This window comes from Cetorhinus maximus, chromosome 29 (assembly GCF_964194155.1).
Source record: "Cetorhinus maximus chromosome 29, sCetMax3.hap1.1, whole genome shotgun sequence".
NCBI classification, from domain to species: domain Eukaryota; kingdom Metazoa; phylum Chordata; class Chondrichthyes; order Lamniformes; family Cetorhinidae; genus Cetorhinus; species Cetorhinus maximus.
The window spans coordinates 7,004,727-7,027,637 of NC_135907.1; the positions used below are offsets into that span (position 1 = coordinate 7,004,727).

At 52.8% G+C, this 22,911-nt stretch overlaps 2 non-coding genes and 2 pseudogenes across 2 annotated transcripts; all 4 read left to right on the top strand.

The window, feature by feature from the left end:
- The first annotated feature begins 1,712 nt into the window (after positions 1-1,712).
- Positions 1,713-1,892, top strand: LOC144669787 (U2 spliceosomal RNA; annotated as a pseudogene).
- Positions 1,893-7,234: 5,342 nt separating this feature from the next.
- LOC144669739 (U2 spliceosomal RNA) lies at positions 7,235-7,416 on the top strand. The gene has a single exon (XR_013573720.1). It is a non-coding gene; the product is annotated as a U2 spliceosomal RNA (small nuclear RNA).
- A 5,341-nt stretch (positions 7,417-12,757) lies between these two features.
- On the top strand, positions 12,758-12,938 carry LOC144669727 (U2 spliceosomal RNA; annotated as a pseudogene).
- A 9,492-nt stretch (positions 12,939-22,430) lies between these two features.
- Positions 22,431-22,612, top strand: LOC144669852 (U2 spliceosomal RNA). The gene has a single exon (XR_013573766.1). It is a non-coding gene; the product is annotated as a U2 spliceosomal RNA (small nuclear RNA).
- Positions 22,613-22,911: the final 299 nt, after the last annotated feature.

Here is a 22,911-nt window from a genome sequence, read left to right on the forward strand (position 1 = left end):
GAAACAGATAGCTTCCCGATCAAATCTGGAGTCAGGCAGGGCTGTCCTCTCTCGCCTGTCCTTTTCGTGTGCTGCATAGAACCCTTTGCCGAGTCCATCAGGAAGGATCCGGGCATAAGAGGAGTGACGATCCCAGGCAGTGGAGGCACTCAGGTAAAAGCCTCCCTGTACATGGACGACGTCGCCGTCTTCTGCTCGGATCCGCTGTCGGTGCGCAGACTGATGCACATCTGCGACCAGTTCGAACTGGCCTCGGGAGCCAAGGTAAATCGTGGGAAGAGCGAGGCCATGTTCTTTGGGAACTGGGCTGACCGATCCTTTGTCCCCTTCACTGTCAGGGCTGACGGCCTGAAGGTGCTGGGGATATGGTTCGGAGGGACCGGGGCATGCGTTAGAAACTGGAAGGAGCGAGTGGCTATGGTGAAGAGGAAACTGGGCATGTGGGAGCGACGCTCCCTCTCCATTGCGGGTAAGAACCTGGTCATCAGGTGTGAGGTACTCTCGCTGTTGCTGTACGTGGCGCAGGTCTGGCCCATTCCAGACTCCTGCGCGACGGCGATCACTCGAGCCATCTTCCGCTTTATCTGGAGGTCGAAAATGGATCGTGTCCGCAGGGACGCGATGTACAAGCCTCTAGATAAAGGGGGAAAAAACGTGCCCAACATCGCCCTCATACTGATGGCCACCTTTGTGTGCAGCTGCATCAAGCGGTGCGTAGACCCTCAGTACGCAAACACCAAGTGTCACTACGTGCTGAGGTTCTACCTGTCCCCGGTGTTGCGAAGGATGGGTCTGGCCACGCTGCCGCGGAACGCTCCAAGTAGTTGGACCGTGCCGTACCACCTGTCCCTGGTGGAAAAATTTATGCAGAAAAACACCTTTGACCACAAGTCCATCAGGCAGTGGTCAGCACGTAACGTCCTAGAGGCCCTGAGGGATAAGGAGAGGGTGGACCCTGTGGGATGGTTCCCCGAGCAGACTGTCAAAGTCATTTGGCAGAATGCCTCATCGCCAGAACTTTCCAACAAGCACCAAGACGTAGCTTGGCTGGTGGTGAGAAAGGCCCTCCCCGTCAGATCCTTCCTAGACGCCAGGAAGCTCACCCCCTCTGCACGTTGCCCTCGAGGTGGCTGTGGTGGGGAAGAGACCGTTGTCCACCTCCTTGTGGATTGTGCCTTCGCAAAGAAAGTCTGGAGAGAGATGCAGTGGTTGCTGTCGAGGTTCATCCCGAGCAGTTCTGTGACACAGGACTCTGTGCTCTACGGGCTGTTCCCAGGGACACACACCGAGACAAACATCGACTGCAGCTGGAGGATCATCAACTCGGTGAAAGAGGCGCTTTGGTCTGCCCGAAACTTGTTGGTCTTCCAGCACAAAGAGTTGTCCCCGACCGATTGTTGCGGACTGGCACAATCCAAAGTCCAGGACTACGTGCTGAGGGACGCACTAAAGCTTGGGGCAGCTGCCGCAAAGGCGCAATGGGGAAGGGTCGCTGTCTAAGACCTTTCTACCACAGCGCACCGAGAGACTGGGAACTGTTTAGAGCCCCTCGGGCTGTACAGATCAAAATGAAAGGCTGTAAATGATTGTAATATTGTTTGTACTGATGCACCTGGTGATACATTTTGTAAAAGTTTAACCTGGATTGTACCCTTGTAATGTTGTTTTTGAAATGGTTTGGAATGTGATTGAAGATATTTTATGAATAAAGTATATTTTTACAAAAAAAAAAAAAAAAATCTGTTCTTATCAGTTTAATATCTGATACGTCCCTTATCTGGGGACCATATATTAAATTGATTTTTGGAGCAGGGAGATGGAATAGGGGCTTGCTCCGTCCACTCCACGCATCGACCCTGTATTGCAGTATCTCTGGGAATGGTGCACCACCCCTTTCCAGGGGATTTTCAATGCTAAAAATAGATTTCTTACAAACATCTGCTTTCTTTACTTTTCAACATGCACATCTTTCAAAACACAACTTTCTTTCTTTCTCATCGCTTCTCGGCCTTTTGGCTAAGATCAAGTGTTGCAGGGGCGACACCATGGTCCTGCCAAGGCAAGGTCGGGATGGAAGGGCGATAACCAATCGCAATCCAAATCCATACCGTGGGCTACCTATCACCGTCCGAGTCACGGTGAACCACAGCGAAGGAGGATCACCTATGGATCGGGGCTTCTTCACCAGGAGGATCCTGTTGAAGGCGTGCGGCTTCCAAGCTACGGAGATCTTCACCCTGCACGACTCCCGCAAAGGCGGTTATTTTGACGTCACGTTCAAGCGGGTGGCAGACTGCGTCCGGCTCCTGAGGGTGTTCGAGGAGAAGAGAGACCTGCCGGAGATGAAGATCCTGACGGCGGAGCCGCACTTTTCTCTGCCGTTCCAACGGGAACGTGAGGTGATGGTGCATGTGTACAACCCCTTCGTCCCTGTCGCCGACGTGGTCACCTTCCTCACCAGGTACTTCGATAAGGTGGGGAGCGGCACCGAGATTCGAGACGACTTGGGGATCTGGACGGGCAAACGCCTGTTTAAGGTCACGCTAAAGACCGATGGTAAGGGAGCCATTTTCCACCCTCCCTCCAGTTTCGCCATCGGGGGAAACCGGGGCTACCTGGTCTACGCTGGGCAACCCAAGCATTGTCGCTCATGCGGCAAGGCTGGTCATGTGGCGGCCAACTGCAGCGCCTCCCTCTGCAAGATCTGCAAACAGGAAGGGCACCAGACAAAAGACTGCAAACAGGCCAAGTGCTGCAACCTGTGCGGCGAGGCAAGTCACCTCTACAGGACCTGCCCCAAACGCTGCCGTACTTACGCACAGGCAGCCAAAGCCGACCAGGGGGAAGCAGAAGGAATGTTTCGTGTCACTCCAACCACCAAGGCCCCCAGGGAGCTCAACGGGACAAAGGAGGACACAGAGAGAGACAAGGTGGAGAAAGAGATTGAGGCAACAGAGAGCCAATCAACAGCACTACCCCCTGAACCTCCCAGTCCTCAGGACAGCGAATCAATGGAGGAGGAGGCAGCAGTGGAAAAGCAGCAGGGGGAGTGGCGGACAGTGAAGAACAAGAAAAGTAAGAGGGAGCGAAGAAGAAGCAAAGGCGTTTCCCAGAGAAGCGGCAAGAGGCGTCTCCCATCCGACACGGACGACAAGGGCAGCAGCTCTTCGGATGATGAAGTGCCAGGGCGGCACCGACAGAAGAGGCGGCAAAGCTCCAGGGCGTTGGAGGACGAGACACCCGAGCTCCAGAAAATTGGAGACAACAAGGAGACCAGCGCACCCCAACTTTGCCTGCAACCTGAGGAGGCCAGTGCACCACAGCCCCTGGAATCTGGGAGCAGTGAGGCAATCATCGCACCCCAGCTCCAGGAAGCCGGGAACAGCAACACCCCAGAGGGGGTGAGTTTTGGAGAAGCTTCTCCAGCAAAGGTCATCTCAAAACCCGCTCTCTACGTGAACCTCCAGATGCCACCGGAGCAGAACACGGCCAAGGAGATCTACCTCAGCCCATCCAAAGTGAAGGAATTTGAGCTCACTACGGGTATGAAGGGGCAGACTAAAGGTCTGGGACTCTCAGAGACAGTGGGTTTGGTAGGAGAATAAATGCTTTAAAATGGGTTTAAAGATTGTATCCATCAATGTGCGTAGCATTAAATCTACTACGCGATGTGTTGCGACCTTGGACTACCTAGCCAAGGTCAAAGCTGACCTGTTGTTTCTGCAGGAGTGTGCGATACCGCACCTCAGCTCCTACAGGCAATGGTCACGATGGTGGTCCCACGGGCCATCGATCTGGTCGGGCGGAAACGACTCTCGTTCCTCCGGCCTGGGTATTCTGCTGCGGGGAGGCAACTTCACCGTCTCCGAGGTCAAGGAGGTGGTGGGCGGGCGACTCCTGGTAGCAGACGTAATGTACAAGAACGCTCCACTCCGGTTAATTAACGTGTATGGCCCGGCACAAGGGGCTGAGCGGCTGGAGGTTTTTCAGCAGCTCCCACTGCTGCTGGCGACCTCCAGGCCGGTCATTCTGGGCGGGGACTTCAACTGCATCATCGATGCGGCTGGACGATCCGGCAGGGCCGGAAGCAGATTGGACGCTACGTCCAGATCCCTGATGGAAACAGTTAAGGATGCCAAGCTGCACGACGTCTTCAGCAACCCTGCAGACGGAGCGCAGCGTAGATACACCTGGTCGCGGCCAGACGGGTCCATTCGTTCCAGGATAGACTTCCTGTTTGTGTCCCGTGCATTCACAGTCAGATCCACCGAGGTCAAGCCGGTGTTCTTCTCTGACCACTGCCTCCTACTGGCGGACTGCCACTTGGAGGAAGACCTGAGGGTGGGCAGGGGGGCATGGAAGCTAAATGTGCAACTGCTGAGCCCAGAGAACATTGAGGAGCTCAAGAGGGATTACAAAGGTTGGAGAACCGTGAAACCCCTCTTTGAGTCCCTGACACACTGGTGGGAAGTGATCAAGGGAAGCATCAAGAGGTTTTTCATCCGCAAAGGCACCCAGAAAGCTAGAAAGGAACAGAGGGAAATGTCCCGACTCCAGGAAAAGATGCAGAATCTGCTCCGGCTGCAGTCGATGGGGGTGGATGTCAAGGAGGAGCTCCAAGAGGTGAAGGGCCAGCAAGCCTCGCACTTTGCCTCGGAGGCCTCCAAGATCATCTTCCGTTCCAGAGTCCGCTCCGTGGAGCAGGATGAGACGTGCTCACGTTTCTTCTTCCAAAAGGTACACAGAGAGCGCTCTGTGATCAGCAGCCTGAAGGAAGAAGACGGCTCAGTAAAGTCATCACGGTCCGACATTCTGAGGATCAGCAAATCCTTTTATGCCGGACTGTATGACGTGAAGCCCACGGACAGCACGGCCTCCCAGTCCTTCCTGTCCTCTATCACGGAGGTCTTAGACCACAGTACGCGGGAGAGCCTAGACAAACCGCTAACTCCTGACGAACTGACTAAGGCCCTCGAGTCCTTCGAGAAGAGTAAAACCCCCGGAAGCGACGGCTTGCCGGCGGAGTTGTATTCGGCTCTGTGGGACTTGATCGGCCCAGACCTGCTAGGAGTGTACGAGAGTATGCTCCTGACCGGTAGTATGTCAGAATCCATGAGGAAAGGCATCATCACCCTCATCTACAAGCACAAGGGGGAAAGGGAGGAAATTAGAAATTGGCGACCCATTTCACTGTTGAATATGGACTATAAGATTCTGTCCAAGGTCATCGCCAACCGGGTCAAATCCGCTCTGGAATTGGTGATTCACCCTGACCAGACCTGCTCTGTGCCAGGCAGGAAGACCTCTGACAGCCTGGCGCTGCTCAGGGATACGATTGCCTATGTACAGGACAGGGGTGTGGATACCTGCCTCATCAGCTTGGATCAGGAGAAGGCCTTTGACAGAATATCGCACACCTACATGGGGGATGTGCTCTCCAAAATGGGATTTGGGGAGGGAATTCGAAATTGGATCCAACTGCTCTACACTAACATCAGTAGCGCAGTCTCAATCAATGGGTGGGAAACAGATAGCTTTCCGATTAAATCTGGAGTCAGGCAGGGCTGTCCTCTCTCGCCTGTCCTTTTCGTGTGCTGCATAGAACCCTTTGCCGAGTCCATCAGGAAGGATCCGGCATAAGAGGAGTGACGATCCCAGGCAGTGGAGGCACTCAGGTAAAAGCCTCCCTGTACATGGACGACGTCGCCGTCTTCTGCTCGGATCCGCTGTCGGTGCGCAGACTGATGCACGTCTGCGACCAGTTCGAACTGGCCTCGGGAGCCAAGGTAAATCGTGGGAAGAGCGAGGCCATGTTCTTTGGGAACTGGGATGACCGATCCTTTGTCCCCTTCACTGTCAGGGCTGACGGCCTGAAGGTGCTGGGGATATGGTTCGGAGGGACCGGGGCATGCGTTAGAAACTGGAAGGAGCGAGTGGCTATGGTGAAAAGGAAACTGGGCATGTGGGAGCGACGCTCCCTCTCCATTGCGGGTAAGAACCTGGTCATCAGGTGTGAGGTACTCTCGCTGTTGCTGTACGTGGCGCAGGTCTGGCCCATTCCACACTCCTGCGCGATGGCGATCACTCGAGCCATCTTCCGCTTTATCTGGAGGTCGAAAATGGATCGTGTCCGCAGGGACGCGATGTACAAGCCTCTAGATAAAGGGGGAAAAAACATGCCCAACATCGCCCCCATACTGATGGCCACCTTTGTGTGTGGCTGCATCAAGCGGTGCGTAGACCCTCAGTACGCAAACACCAAGTGTCACTACGTGCTGAGGTTCTACCTGTCCCCGGTGTTGCGAAGGATGGGTCTGGCCACGCTGCCGCGGAACGCTCCAAGTAGTTGGACCGTGCCGTACCACCTGTCCTTGGTGGAAAAATTTATGCAGAAAAACACCTTTGACCACAAGTCCATCAGGCAGTGGTCAGCACGTAACGTCCTAGAGGCCCTGAGGGAAAAGGAGAGGGTGGACCCTGTGGGATGGTTCCCCGAGCAGACTGTCAAAGTCATTTGGCAGAATGCCTCATCGCCAGAACTTTCCAACAAACACCAAGACTTGGCTTGGCTGGTGGTGAGAAAGGCCCTCCCCGTCAGATCCTTCCTACACGCCAGGAGTCTCACCCCCTCTGCACGTTGCCCTCGAGGTGGCTGTGGTGGGGAAGAGACCGTTGTTCACCTCCTTGTGGATTGTGCCTTTGCAAAGAAAGTCTGGAGAGAGATGCAGTGGTTGCTGTCGAGGTTCATCCCGAGCAGTTCTGTGACACAGGACTCTGTGCTCTACGGGCTGTTCCCAGGGACACACACCGAGACAAACATCAACTGCAGCTGGAGGATCATCAACTCGGTGAAAGACGCGCTTTGGTCTGCCCGAAACTTGTTGGTCTTCCAGCACAAAGAGTTGTCCCCGACCGATTGTTGCGGACTGGCACAATCCAAAGTCCAGGACTACGTGCTGAGGGACGCACTAAAGCTTGGGGCAGCTGCCGCAAAGGCGCAATGGGGAAGGGTCGCTGTCTAAGACCTTTCTGCCACAGCGCACCGAGAGACTGGGAACTGTTTAGAGCCCCTCGGGCTGTACAGATCAAAATGAAAGGCTGTAAATGATTGTAATATTGTTTGTACTGATGCACCTGGTGATACATTTTGTAAAAGTTTAACCTGGATTGTACCCTTGTAATGTTGTTTTTGAAATGGTTTTGAATGTGATTGAAGATTTTTTATGAATAAAGTATATTTTTACAAAAAAAAAAAAAAAAAAATCTGTTCTTATCAGTTTAATATCTGATACGTCCCTTATCTGGGGACCATATATTAAATTGATTTTTGGAGCAGGGAGATGGAATAGGGGCTTGCTCCGTCCACTCCACGCATCGACCCGGTATTGCAGTATCTCTGGGAATGGTGCACCACCCCTTTCCAGGGGATTTTCAATGCTAAAAATAGTTTTCTTACAAACATCTGCTTTCTTTACTTTTCAACATGCACATCTTTCAAAACACAACTTTCTTTCTTTCTCATCGCTTCTCGGCCTTTTGGCTAACATCAAGTGTTGCAGGGGCGACACCATGGTCCTGCCAAGGCAAGGTCGGGATGGAAGGCCGATAACCAATCGCAATCCAAATCCATACCGTGGGCTACCTATCACCGTCCGAGTCACGGTGAACCACAGCGAAGGAGGATCACCTATGGATCGGGTCTTCTTCACCAGGAGGATCCTGTTGAAGGCGTGCGGCTTCCAAGCTACGGAGATCTTCACCCTGCACGACTCCCGCAAAGGCGGTTATTTTGACGTGACATTCAAGCGGGTGGCAGACTGCGTCCGGCTCCTGAGGGTGTTCGAGGAGAAGAGAGACCTGCCGGAGATGAAGATCCTGACGGCGGAGCCGCACTTTTCTCTGCCGTTGCAACGGGAACGTGAGGTGATGGTGCATGTGTACAACCCCTTCGTCCCTGTCGCCGACGTGGTCACCTTCCTCACCAGGTACTTCGATAAGGTGGGGAGCGGCACCGAGATTCGAGACGACTTGGGGATCTGGACAGGCAAATGCCTGTTTAAGGTCACGCTAAAGACCGATGGTAAGGGAGCCATTTTCCACCCTCCCTCCAGTTTCGCCATCGGGGGAAACCGGGGCTACCTGGTCTACGCTGGGCAACCCAAGCATTGTCGCTCATGCGGCAAGGCTGGTCATGTGGCGGCCAACTGCAGCGCCTCCCTCTGCAAGATCTGCAAACAGGAAGGGCACCAGACAAAAGACTGCAAACAGGCCAAGTGCTGCAACCTGTGTGGCGAGGCAAGTCACCTCTACAGGACCTGCCCCAAACGCTGCTGTACTTACGCCAGGCAGCCAAAGCCGACCAGGGGGAAGCAGAAGGAATGTTCCGTGTCACTCCAACCACCAAGGCCCCCAGGGAGCTCAACGGGACAAAGGAGGACACAGAGAGAGACAAGGTGGAGAAAGAGATTGAGGCAACAGAGAGCCAATCAACAGCACTACCCCCTGAACCTCCCAGTCCTCAGGACAGCGAATCAATGGAGGAGGAGGCAGCAGTGGAAAAGCAGCAGGGGGAGTGGCGGACGGTGAAGAACAAGAAAAGTAAGAGGGAGCGAAGAAGAAGCAAAGGCGTTTCCCAGAGAAGCGGCAAGAGGCGTCTCCCATCCGACACGCACGACAAGGGCAGCAGCTCTTCAGATGATGAAGTGCCAGAGCGGCACCGACAGAAGAGGCGGCAAAGCTCCAGGGCGTTGGAGGACGAGACACCCGAGCTCCAGAAAATTGGAGACAACAAGGAGACCAGCGCACCCCAACTTTGCCTGCAACCTGAGGAGGCCAGTGCACCACAGCCCCTGGAATCTGGGAGCTGTGAGGCAATCATCGCACCCCAGCTCCAGGAAGCCGGGAACAGCAACACCCCAGAGGGGGTGAGTTTTGGAGAAGCTTCTCCAGCAAAGGTCATCTCAAAACCCGCTCTCTACGTGAACCTCCAGATGCCACCGGAGCAGAACACGGCCAAGGAGATCTACCTCAGCCCATCCAAAGTGAAGGAATTTGAGCTCACTACGGGTATGAAGGAGCAGACTAAAGGTCTGGGACTCTCAGAGACAGTGGGTTTGGTAGGAGAATAAATGCTTTAAAATGGGTTTAAAGATTGTATCCATAAATGTGCGTAGCATTAAATCTACTACGCGATGTGTTGCGACCTTGGACTACCTAGCCAAGGTCAAAGCTGACCTGTTGTTTCTGCAGGAGTGTGCGATACCGCACCTCAGCTCCTACAGGCAATGGTCACGGTGGTGGTCCCACGGGCCATCGATCTGGTCGGGCGGAAACGACTCTCGTTCCTCCGGCCTGGGTATTCTGCTGCGGGGAGGCAACTTCACCGTCTCCGAGGTCAAGGAGGTGGTGGGCGGGCGACTCCTCGTAGCAGACGTAATGTACAAGAACGCTCCACTCCGGTTAATTAACGTGTATGGCCCGGCACAAGGGGCTGAGCGGCTGGAGGTTTTTCAGCAGCTCCCACTGCTGCTGGCGACCTCCAGGCCGGTCATTCTGGGCGGTGACTTCAACTGCATCATCGATGCGGCTGGACGATCCGGCAGGGCCGGAAGCAGATTGGACGCTACGTCCAGATCCCTGATGGAAACAGTTAAGGATGCCAAGCTGCACGACGTCTTCAGCAACCCTGCAGACGGAGCGCAGCGTAGATACACCTGGTCGCGGCCAGACGGGTCCATTCGTTCCAGGATAGACTTCCTGTTTGTGTCCCGTGCATTCACAGTCAGATCCACCGAGGTCAAGCCGGTGTTCTTCTCTGACCACTGCCTCCTACTGGCGGACTGCCACTTGGAGGAAGACCTGAGGGTGGGCAGGGGGGCATGGAAGCTAAATGTGCAACTGCTGACCCCAGAGAACATTGAGGAGCTCAAGAGGGATTAGAAAGGTTGGAGAACCGTGAAACCCCTCTTTGAGTCCCTGACACACTGGTGGGAAGTTATCAAGGGAAGCATCAAGAGGTTCTTCATCCTCAAAGGCACCCAGAAAGCTAGAAAGGAACAGAGGGAAATGCCTGACTCCAGAAAAAGATGCAGAATCTGCTCCGGCTGCAGTCGATGGGGGTCGATGTCAAGGAGGAGCTCCAAGAGGTGAAGGGCCAGCAAGCCTCGCACTTTGCCTCGGAGGCCTCCAAGATCATCTTCCGTTCCAGAGTCCGCTCCGTGGAGCAGGATGAGACGTGCTCACGTTTCTTCTTCCAAAAGGTACACAGAGAGCGCTCTGTGATCAGCAGCCTGAAGGAAGAAGACGGCTCAGTAAAGTCATCACGGTCCGACATTCTGAGGATCAGCAAATCCTTTTATGCCGGACTGTATGACGTGAAGCCCACGGACAGCACGGCCTCCCAGTCCTTCCTGTCCTCTATCACGGAGGTCTTAGACCACAGTACGCGGGAGAGCCTGGACAAACCGCTAACTCCTGATGAACTGACTAAGGCCCTCGAGTCCTTCCAGAAGAGTAAAACCCCCGGAAGCGACGGCTTGCCGGCGGAGTTGTATTCGGCTCTGTGGGACTTGATCGGCCCAGACCTGCTAGAAGTGTACGAGAGTATGCTCCTGGCCGGTAGTATGTCAGAATCCATGAGGAAAGGCATCATCACCCTCATCTACAAGCACAAGGGGGAAAGGGAGGAAATTAGAAATTGGCGACCCATTTCACTGTTGAATGTGGACTATAAGATTCTGTCCAAGGTCATCGCCAACCGGGTCAAATCCGCTCTGGAATTGGTGATTCACCCTGACCAGACCTGCTCTGTGACAGGCAGGAAGATCTCTGACAGCCTGGCGCTGCTCAGGGATACGATTGCCTATGTACAAGACAGGGGTGTGGATACCTGCCTCATCAGCTTGGATCAGGAGAAGGCCTTTGACAGAATATCGCACACTTACATGGGGGATGTGCTCTCCAAAATGGGGTTTGGGGAGGGAATTCGAAATTGGATCCAACTGCTCTACACTAACATCAGTAGCGCAGTCTCAATCAATGGGTGGGAAACAGATAGCTTTCCGATTAAATCTGGAGTCAGGCAGGGCTGTCCTCTCTCGCCTGTCCTTTTCGTGTGATGCATAGAACCCTTTGCCGAGTCCATCAGGAAGGATCCGGGCATAAGAGGAGTGACGATCCCAGGCAGTGGAGGCACTCAGGTAAAAGCCTCCCTGTACATGGACGACGTCGCCGTCTTCTGCTCGGATCCGCTGTCGGTGCGCAGACTGATGCACGTCTGTGACCAGTTCGAACTGGCCTCGGGAGCCAAGGTAAATCGTGGGAAGAGCGAGGCCATGTTCTTTGGGAACTGGGCTGACCGATCCTTTGTCCCCTTCACTGTCAGGGCTGACGGCCTGAAGGTGCTGGGGATATGGTTCGGAGGGACCGGGGCATGCGTTAGAAACTGGAAGGAGCGAGTGGCTATGGTGAAAAGGAAACTGGGCATGTGGGAGCGACGCTCCCTCTCCATTGCGGGTAAGAACCTGGTCATCAGGTGTGAGGTACTCTCGCTGTTGCTTTACGTGGCGCAGGTCTGGCCCATTCCACACTCCTGCGCGACGGCGATCACCCGAGCCATCTTCCGCTTTATCTGGAGGTCGAAAATGGATCGTGTCCGCAGGGACGCGATGTACAAGCCTCTAGATAAAGGGGGAAAAAACGTGCCCAACATCGCCCTCATACTGATGGCCACCTTTGTGTGTGGCTGCATCAAGCGGTGCGTAGACCCTCAGTACGCAAACACCAAGTGTCACTACGTGCTGAGGTTCTACCTGTCCCCGGTGTTGCGAAGGATGGGTCTGGCCACGCTGCCGCGGAACGCTCCAAGTAGTTGGACCGTGCCGTACCACCTGTCCCTGGTGGAAAAATTTATGCAGAAAAACACCTTTGACCACAAGTCCATCAGGCAGTGGTCAGCACGTAACGTCCTAGAGGCCCTGAGGGAAAAGGAGAGGGTGGACCCTGTGGGATGGTTCCCCGAGCAGACTGTCAAAGTCATTTGGCAGAATGCCTCATCGCCAGAACTTTCCAACAAGCACCAAGACGTAGCTTGGCTGGTGGTGAGAAAGGCCCTCCCCGTCAGATCCTTCCTACACGCCAGGAGTCTCACCCCCTCTGCACGTTGCCCTCGAGGTGGCTGTGGTGGGGAAGAGACCGTTGTTCACCTCCTTGTGGATTGTGCCTTTGCAAAGAAAGTCTGGAGAGAGATGCAGTGGTTGCTGTCGAGGTTCATCCCGAGCAGTTCTGTGACACAGGACTCTGTGCTCTACGGGCTGTTCCCAGGGACACACACCGAGACAAACATCGACTGCAGCTGGAGGATCATCAACTCGGTGAAAGAGGCGCTTTGGTCTGCCCGAAACTTGTTGGTCTTCCAGCACAAAGAGTTGTCCCCGACCGATTGTTGCGGACTGGCACAATCCAAAGTCCAGGACTACGTGCTGAGGGACGCACTAAAGCTTGGGGCAGCTGCCGCAAAGGCGCAATGGGGAAGGGTCGCTGTCTAAGACCTTTCTGCCACAGCGCACCGAGAGACTGGGAACTGTTTAGAGCCCCTCGGGCTGTACAGATCAAAATGAAAGGCTGTAAATGATTGTAATATTGTTTGTACTGATGCACCTGGTGATACATTTTGTAAAAGTTTAACCTGGATTGTACCCTTGTAATGTTGTTTTTGAAATGGTTTTGAATGTGATTGAAGATTTTTTATGAATAAAGTATATTTTTACAAAAAAAAAAAAAAAAAATCTGTTCTTATCAGTTTAATATCTGATACGTCCCTTATCTGGGGACCATATATTAAATTGATTTTTGGAGCAGGGAGATGGAATAGGGGCTTGCTCCGTCCACTCCACGCATCGACCCGGTATTGCAGTATCTCTGGGAATGGTGCACCACCCCTTTCCAGGGGATTTTCAATGCTAAAAATAGTTTTCTTACAAACATCTGCTTTCTTTACTTTTCAACATGCACATCTTTCAAAACACAACTTTCTTTCTTTCTCATCGCTTCTCGGCCTTTTGGCTAACATCAAGTGTTGCAGGGGCGACACCATGGTCCTGCCAAGGCAAGGTCGGGATGGAAGGGTGATAACCAATCGCAATCCAAATCCATACCGTGGGTTACCTATCACCGTCCGAGTCACGGTGAACCACAGCGAAGGAGGATCACCTATGGATCGGGGCTTCTTCACCAGGAGGATCCTGTTGAAGGCGTGCGGCTTCCAAGCTACGGAGATCTTCACCCTGCACGACTCCCGCAAAGGCGGTTATTTTGACGTGACGTTCAAGCGAGTGGCAGACTGCGTCCGGCTCCTGAGGGTGTTCGAGGAGAAGAGAGACCTGCCGGAGATGAAGATCCTGACGGCGGAGCCGCACTTTTCTCTGCCCTTGCAACGGGAACGTGAGGTGATGGTGCATGTGTACAACCCCTTCGTCCCTGTCGCCGACGTGGTCACCTTCCTCACCAGGTACTTCGATAAGGTGGGGAGCGGCACCGAGATTCGAGAAGACTTGGGGATCTGGACAGGCAAACGCCTGTTTAAGGTCACGCTAAAGACCGATGGTAAGGGAGCCATTTTCCACCCTCCCTCCAGTTTCGCTATCGGGGGAAATCGGGGCTACCTGGTCTACGCTGGGCAACCCAAGCATTGTCGCTCATGCGGCAAGGCTGGTCATGTGGCGGCCAACTGCAGCGCCTCCCTCTGCAAGATCTGCAAACAGGAAGGGCACCAGACAAAAGACTACAAACAGGCCAAGTGCTGCAACCTGTGTGGCGAGGCAAGTCACCTCTACAGGACCTGCCCCAAACGCTGCCGTACTTACGCACAGGCAGCCAAAGCCGACCAGGGGGAAGCAGAAGAAATGTTCCGTGTCACTCCAACCACCAAGTCCCCCAGGGAGCTCAACGGGACAAAGGAGGACACAGAGAGAGACAAGGTGGAGAAAGAGATTGAGGCAACAGAGAGCCAATCAACAGCACTACCCCCTGAACCTCCCAGTCCTCAGGACAGCGAATCAATGGAGGAGGAGGCAGCAGTGGAAACGCAGCAGGGGGAGTGGCGGACGGTGAAGAACAAGAAAAGTAAGAGGGAGCGAAGAAGAAGCAAAGGCGTTTCCCAGAGAAGCGGCAAGAGGCGTCTCCCATCCGACACGGATGACAAGGGCAGCAGCTCTTCGGATGATGAAGTGCCAGGGCGGCACCGACAGAAGAGGCGGCAAAGCTCCAGGGCGTTGGAGGACGAGACACCCGAGCTCCAGAAAATTGGAGACAACAAGGAGACCAGCGCACCCCAACTTTGCCTGCAACCTGAGGAGGCCAGTGCACCACAGCCCCTGGAATCTGGGAGCTGTGAGGCAATCATCGCACCCCAGCTCCAGGAAGCCGGGAACAGCAACACCCCAGAGGGGGTGAGTTTTGGAGAAGCTTCTCCAGCAAAGGTCATCTCAAAACCCGCTCTCTACGTGAACCTCCAGATGCCACCGGAGCAGAACACGGCCAAGGAGATCTACCTCAGCCCATCCAAAGTGAAGGAATTTGAGCTCACTACGGGTATGAAGGAGCAGACTAAAGGTCTGGGACTCTCAGAGACAGTGGGTTTGGTAGGAGAATAAATGCTTTAAAATGGGTTTAAAGATTGTATCCATAAATGTGCGTAGCATTAAATCTACTACGCGATGTGTTGCGACCTTGGACTACCTAGCCAAGGTCAAAGCTGACCTGTTGTTTCTGCAGGAGTGTGCGATACCGCACCTCAGCTCCTACAGGCAATGGTCACGATGGTGGTCCCACGGGCCATCGATCTGGTCGGGCGGAAACGACTCTCGTTCCTCCGGCCTGGGTATTCTGCTGCGGGGAGGCAACTTCACCGTCTCCGAGGTCAAGGAGGTGGTGGGCGGGCGACTCCTGGTAGCAGACGTAATGTACAAGAACGCTCCACTCCGGTTAATTAACGTGTATGGCCCGGCACAAGGGGCTGAGCGGCTGGAGGTTTTTCAGCAGCTCCCACTGCTGCTGGCGACCTCCAGGCCGGTCATTCTGGGCGGGGACTTCAACTGCATCATCGATGCGGCTGGACGATCCGGCAGGGCCGGAAGCAGATTGGACGCTACGTCCAGATCCCTGATGGAAACAGTTAAGGATGCCAAGCTGCACGACGTCTTCAGCAACCCTGCAGACGGAGCGCAGCGTAGATACACCTGGTCGCGGCCAGACGGGTCCATTCGTTCCAGGATAGACTTCCTCTTTGTGTCCCGTGCATTCACAGTCAGATCCACCGAGGTCAAGCCGGTGTTCTTCTCTGACCACTGCCTCCTACTGGCGGACTGCCACTTGGAGAAGGACCTGAGGGTGGGCAGGGGGGCATGGAAGCTATTCGTGCAACTGCTGACCCCAGAGAACATTGAGGAGCTCAAGAGGGCTTATGAAGGTTGGAGAACCCTGAAACCCCTCTTTGAGTCCCTGACACACTGGTGGGAAGCGATCAAGGGAAACACCAAGAGGCTTTTCATCCTCAAAAGCATCCAGAAAGCTAGAAAGGAAGAGAGGGAAATGTCCCGACTCCAGAAAAACATGCAGAATCTGCTCCGGCTGCGGTCGGTGGGGGTCGATGTCAAGGAAGAACTCCAAGAGGTGAAGAGCCAGCAAGCCTCGCACTTTGCCTCCAAGAACATCTTCCGTTCCAGAGTCCGCTCCGTGGAGCAGGATGAGACGTGCTCACGTTTCTTCTTCCAAAAGGTACAGAGAGAGAGCTCTGTGATCAGCAGCCTGAATGAAGAAGACGGATCAGTAAAGTCAGCGCAGTCCGACATTTTGAGGATCAGCAAATCCTTTTATGCCGGATTTTATGACGTGAAGCCGACGGACAGCACGGCCTCCCAGTCCTCCTTGTCCTCTATCACGGAGGTCTTAGGCGACAGTACACGGGAGAGGCTGGACAAACCGCGAACTCCTGACGAACTGACTTAGGCCCTTGAGTCCTTCGAGAAGAGTAAATCTCCCCAGAAGCGACGGCTTGCCGGCGGAGTTGTATTGGGCTCTGTGGGACTGGATGGGCCCAGACCTGCTAGGGGTGTACGAGAGTATGCTCCTGGCCGGCAGTATGTCAGAATCCATGAGGAAAGGCATCATCACCCTCATGTACAAGCACAAGGAAGAAAGGGAGGAAATTAGAAATTGGCGACCCATTTCACTGTTGAATGTGGACTATAAGATTCTGTCCAAGGTCATCGCCAATCGGGTCAAATCCGCTCTGGAATTGGTGATACACCCTGACCAGACCTGCACTGTGCCGGGCAGGAAGATCTCTGACAGCCTGGTGCTGCTCAGGGATACGATTGCCTATGTGCAGGACAGGGGTGTGGACACCTGCCTCATCAGCCTGGATTAGGAGAAAGCCTTTGACAGAATATCGCACACCTACATGGTGGATGTGCTCTCAAAATGGGGTTTGGGGAGGGAATTCGCAATTGGATCCAGTTGGATCCTACTCTACACTAACATCAGTAGCGCAGTCTCAATCAATGGGTGGGAATCAGATAGCTTTCCAATTAAATCTGGAGTCAGGCAGGGCTGTCCTCTCTCGCCTGTTCTTTGCTGAGTCCATCAGGAAGGATCCGGGCATTAGAGGAGTTACGATCCCAGGCAGTGGAGGCACTCAGATCAAAGCCTCCCTGTACATGGACGATGTCGCCGTCTTCTGTTCTGATCCGCTGTCGGTGTGCAGACTGATCCACATCTGCGACCAGTTCGAACTGGACTCGGGAGCCAAGGTAAATCGTGGGAAGAGCGAGGCCATGTTCTTTGGGAACTGGGCTGACCGATCCTTTGTCCCCTTCACCGTCAGTGCTGACGGCCTGAAGGTGCTGGGGATATGGTTCAGAGGGACCGGGGTATGCGTTAGAAACTGGAAGGATCCAGTGTCTATGGTGTAAAGGAAACTGGGAATCTGGGAGCGACGCTTCCTCTCCGTTGCGGGTAAGAACCTGGTCATCAGGTGTGAGGCACTCTCGCTGTTGCTGTACATGGCGCAGGTCTGGCCCATTCCAGACTGCTGCGCGACGGCAATCACCCGAGCCATCTTCCGCTTTATCTGGAGGTCGAAAATGGATCGTGTCCGCAGGGACGCGCTGTATAAGCCTCTAGATAAAGGGGGAATAAACGTGCCCAACATCGCCCTCACACTGATGGCCACCTTTGTCTGCGGCTGTATCAAGCTGTGCGTAGACCCTCGGTACGCAAACACCAGGTGTCACTACGTGCTGAGGTTCTACCTGTCCCCGGTTTAGCGAAGGATGGGTGTGGCCACGCTGCCGCGGAACGCTCCAAGTAGTTGGACCGTGCCGTACCACCTGTCCCTGGTGGAAAACTTTATGCAGAAAAACACCTTTGACCCCAAGTCCATCAGGCAGTGGTCGGCACGTAACGTCCTATAGGCCCTGCGGGGAAAGGAGATGGTGGATCCTGTGCGATGTTTCCCCGAGCAGACTGTCAAAGTCGTTTGGCAGAATGCCTCGTCTCCAGAACTTTCCAACAAGCACCAAGACGTAGCTTGGCTGGTGGTGAGAAATGCCCTCCCCGTCAGATCCTTCCTGAAGTCTCACCCTCTCTGCATGTTGACCTCGAGGTGGCTGTCGTGGGGACGAGACCGTTGTTCACCTCTTTGTGGAATGTGCGTTTGCAAAGAAGGTCTGCAGAGAGTTGCCGTGGTTTTTGTCGCGGTTCATCCCAAGCAGTTCTGTGACACAGGTCTCTGTGCTCTACGTGTTGATCCCAGGGACAGGGATCGCACATCGAGACAAGCAGGTGGAGGATCATCTACTCGGTGAAAGACGCTCTTTGGTCTGCCCGAAACTTGTTGGTCTTCCAGTGCAATGAGTTGTCCCCAGCAGAGTGTTGCAGACTGGCTGGCACATTCCAAGGCCGAGGACTACGTGCTGAGGGACGCACTAAAGCTTGGGGCAGCCGCCACAAATGCGCAGTGGGGAACGGTCGCTGTCTAAGACCTTTCAGCCATAGTGCACCGAGGGACTGGGAAAGGTATGGACCCCTCGGCCTGAAAGACTCACATTGAATGTATGCAGTGAATATTACATTTATCACAATTGTATTGAAGCACCTCAGAGTGCAACATGATCTATGTAGATAACTTGAATACTATTGCACTGTCTGACTGCCTGTAATGAGCATGTTGAAATGTCTGTAATGTTCATTGATCGTATTGAAGCGTCGCAGGGTGCGACATGATCTATTTGAAAAACTGGAATATGATTGCACTTTTTGCGATGGCCATTTTGAAATGTTTTGTAATGTTCTTTCAGATATTTTATGGATAAGGTATATTTTTCCACAAAAAAACGACAACAGTTACAAAGAAAACCAACAGCAGCAACAACAGCTCTTCTCCACAGTCTGAATTAGAATTTCAGAGTCAGAAAACAGAGCAAAAAAACACGCAGCGTCCTGAAATGACAAACCTGAAATGAAAGTGTACTTAGTGTATCAAGCCTTTAAACTGCATTGCTGAAAACTCCTTCCTGCCTGCTAGTGCAACAAGATGCTGCAAAGTATATTACACAGCGAATCAGGCCTTCAGTCGTCTTGACTTGTGCAGCTCCAGTGACTTCAGGCCTCCAAAAGCAGGCCAGTATTTGAAAGGGCTCCTCTTGACAAGTGTAAGACCCTGATCAAACTAAATATTTTAATTTTCTTAACCAGTGAGATTGAACGAACCGTGATGCATGTCCAAGACAAAATAGAATATAAAGCAATGTAAAGTAAATTAATAACAAATTGAGAAAGTAAATATGGAACACAAAATATTTTAAAACTAGGGCACAGGTTAAAAACATGATCCTAATTTCTGTTGAACTGAATGAGGCGAGTCATTACAGTGCGTGACCGATTTGTTTAAGTGTGCGGGCCCATTAAACTTTTTGCACAGCCGCGCAAATTTAAAGGGGCTTATGTGGCGGTGTGTCTGTGAGGAAACCTCTCCTCATATCTTGTATCCCACTGTGAAACCGTCTTCAGCTCCCAAATTGCACTCAGACAATGTGCTACATTTGCATATTGTGCAGGAGTCGGGGGAGGGGTCATGGGGCTGCCCCTTGTCTCTGTACTTGAAATGGCAGCCAGGCAGCAACTGTAGTGCTTCCTCAAATCCAACCTGAAGAAAAGGCAAGACATGTTGGGTGCTGAGAGGGAGAAGCATTGCCACTTTAGGTTCTACTTGGATTTTACTGAGGTAAAAGGTGATTGAAAAAGTCAAGCCTTTCTCCCCTAGCAGTTACCACTGAGGACAGAAATAATACCGAGCGCTGATCTATCACCGAGCACTGAGGCCGGCCAAGGGGAGGCATCTGAAAGCTGCAGAGAGAGCAAGAAGCCAGGATGGACGACTGAGAATACTGGCTGAGATAGACAGCAAAAACTGTGACACAAGCTCAGGTAAGCGTGGTGTTTTGCAGTTCAAGTTCATCACTTTGTGACAGTATAGGTATTTTTCACTTTCCTAGGATAAGGCTGTTCCCTTTCTAGAAGTTAGAAACAGCCGTGCAGATGTATTTTCTGCGCTCCTTTGCTTGCCTGCTGAATAGGACTGATGGGAGGGGAAAAGGTGATTAAAAGAGAGCCGACATCATTGCAGGCTGGCAGATGGTGTGCTGTGCTGTGCACGCAGGTGGTTTTGTTGTTTGGCTTGTGTGTGACTTCTGGTTGAAGCTGAAAGATTTCTAAAATTTTGAAGGAAATAATCTTCGAGAAGGGGAGAAACATTTTCAACATTTTAACAGGATCTAAGGCTGTTCGCTGTGTCGTACCTGTACTTATCCTTGCTGCCACCTGCCTTCTCACTGCTGATCATCATCTTGTGTTATTATAATGATATAATGCATTGGACTTATTTACTGTGACTTCATAACATGACACATTTCCCTTCTGGTGATGTCATGCTGACATCCCGTAAAGGAAATAGACCAACAGTCAGCCCAAAAGAAGGCCCAATGCCAAGCAAAGGAAGCCCATAAACGAGGATGCTAGACAGCTCGTACAAAAGAAAGCAGGGCATCAGGAAACAACTCAACAGCAGCTGACGTAGTACTCTCCAGGTTCAGTGCAGGAGAAGCACTGGAATCAGTAAAAAGTAATGCCCCTACATGTCTGAACATACAACTTAGGAGCAGGAGTAGGCCACTGGGCCCCAAGAGCCTGCTCCACTACTCAGAAGATCATGGCTGATCCGATTGTAACCTCAACCCCACATTCCTGCCTACCAGCGATAACCTTCCAACCCCGCCTTGTTAATCTATCCAGCTCTGTCTTGAAAATATTCAAAGACTCTGTTTCCACCACCTTTCGAGGAAGAGAGTTCCAAGGACTCTCTACACTCTGGGAGAAACGCTGCTGACTTTGCCTTCCCTGTAGATGTGGAAGGACTTTAGCTGCATACCTGGTCAGCTGGCAAGCTCCACAGACCGATCGGCGCAGGCTTGGAGGACCGAAGTGCCTGTTCCTGTGCTGTACTTTTTTTTCTTCTTTGTTCTTTGACTGCTCAAGCTGAAAGCAAAGACAAAAATACAGCAGGCCTCGATCGAAGAACTCCTCTGCGCTGTGAGCTAGTTGCTCACACGGAAACTCAGCTACAAAGACTCATGGATTGTCTCTCATGCCTGTCACGTGTTCTCCCTTGTGACTGAGTGTTTCTCGAAATTTTCCATTACCTGCCAGTTACACGACACATCTAGCGCAACCGTAGACAGCGACCTTTCTCCATTACGCCTTTGCCCCAAACTTTAGTGCGTCCCTCAGCACGTAGTCCTGGACCTTGGAATGTGCCAACTCTTTGCAATGGAAGACCAACAAGTTTCGGACAGCCAAAGAGTGTCTTTCACCGAGTGGATCCTCCGGCGGTAGTTGATGTTTGTCTCGGCGTGTGTCCCTGGGAACAGCCCCTGGAGCACAGAGTCCATACCTGTGTCACGGAACTGCTCGGGATGCACCTCGACAAGAACCACGGCCACTCTCTTCAGAGTTCTGGTGATGAGGCATTCTGCCAAATGACCCTGACGGTCTGTTCGGCGAACCGTCCGCCGGAATCCACCATCTCCTTTTCCCGCAGGGCCTCTAGGGTGATACGTGCTAACCACTGCCTGATGGACTTGCGGACAAAGGTGTTTCTCTGCATAAGTTTTTCCACACGGGGCAGGTGATACGGCACTTGGAGCGTTCCGCGGCAGGGTGGCCAGACCCATCCTTCGCAACACCAGGGACAGGTAGAACCTCAGCACGTAGTGACGCTTGGTGTTTGGGTCTACACACAGCTTGATACTGCCATACACAAAGGTGGCCATCAGGATGAGGGTGATGTTGGGCATGTTTTTTCCCCCTTCATCCAGAGTTTTTTTACATCATGTCCCTGCAAACAGGATCCACTTTTGACCTCCAGATAAAGCGGAAGATGGCTGGCGTGATCGCCACAGCGCAGGAGTGAGGAATGGGCCAGACCTGCGCCACGTACAGCAACACCTGTCCCTGGTGGAAAAATTTATGCAGGAAAACACCTTTGACCACAAGTCCATCAGGCAGTGGTCAGCACGTAACGTCCTAGAGGCCCTGAGGGAAAAGGAGTGGGTGGACCCTGTGGGATGGTTCCCCGAGCAGACTGTCAAAGTCATTTGGCAGAATGCCTCATCGCCAGAACTTTCCAACAAACACCAAGACGTGGCTTGGCTGGTGGTGAGAAAGGCCCTCCCCGTCAGATCCTTCCTACACGCCAGGAGGCTCACCCCCTCTGCACGTTGCCCTCGAGGTGGCTGTGGTGGGGAAGAGACCGTTGTTCACCTCCTTGTGGATTGTGCCTTTGCAAAGAAAGTCTGGAGAGAGATGCAGTGGTTGCTGTCGAGGTTCATCCCGAGCAGTTCTGTGACACAGGACTCTGTGCTCTACGGGCTGTTCCCAGGGACACACACCGAGACAAAAATCAACTGCAGCTGGAGGATCATCAACTCGGTGAAAGACGCGCTTTGGTCTACCCGAAACTTGTTGGTCTTCCAGCACAAAGAGTTGTCCCCGACCGATTGTTGCGGACTGGCACAATCCAAAGTCCAGGACTACGTGCTGAGGGACGCACTAAAGCTTGGGGCAGCTGCCGCAAAGGCGCAATGGGGAAGGGTCGCTGTCTAAGACCTTTCTGCCACAGCGCACCGAGAGACTGGGAACTGTTTAGAGCCCCTCGGGCTGTACAGCTCAAAATGAAAGGCTGTAAATGATTGTAATATTGTTTGTACTGATGCACCTGGTGATACATTTTGTAAAAGTTTAACCTGGATTGTACCCTTGTAATGGTGTTTTTGGAATGGTTTGGAATGTGATTGAAGATATTTTATGAATAAAGTATATTTTTGCAAAAAAAAAAAAAAAAAAATCTGTTCTTATCAGTTTAATATCTGATACGTCCCTTATCTGGGGACCATATATTAAATTGATTTTTGGAGCAGGGAGATGGAATAGGGGCTTACTCCGTCCACTCCACGCATCGACCCGGTATTGCAGTATCTCTGGGAATGGTGCACCACCCCTTTCCAGGGGATTTTCAATGCTAAAAATAGTTTTCTTACAAACATCTGCTTTCTTTACTTTTCAACATGCACATCTTTCAAAACACAACTTTCTTTCTTTCTCATCGCTTCTCAGCCTTTTGGCTAACATCAAGTGTTGCAGGGGCGACACCATGGTCCTGCCAAGGCAAGGTCGGGATGGAAGGCCGATAACCAATCGCAATCCAAATCCATACCGTGGGCTACCTATCACCGTCCGAGTCACGGTGAACCACAGCGAAGGAGGATCACCTATGGTTCGGGGCTTCTTCACCAGGAG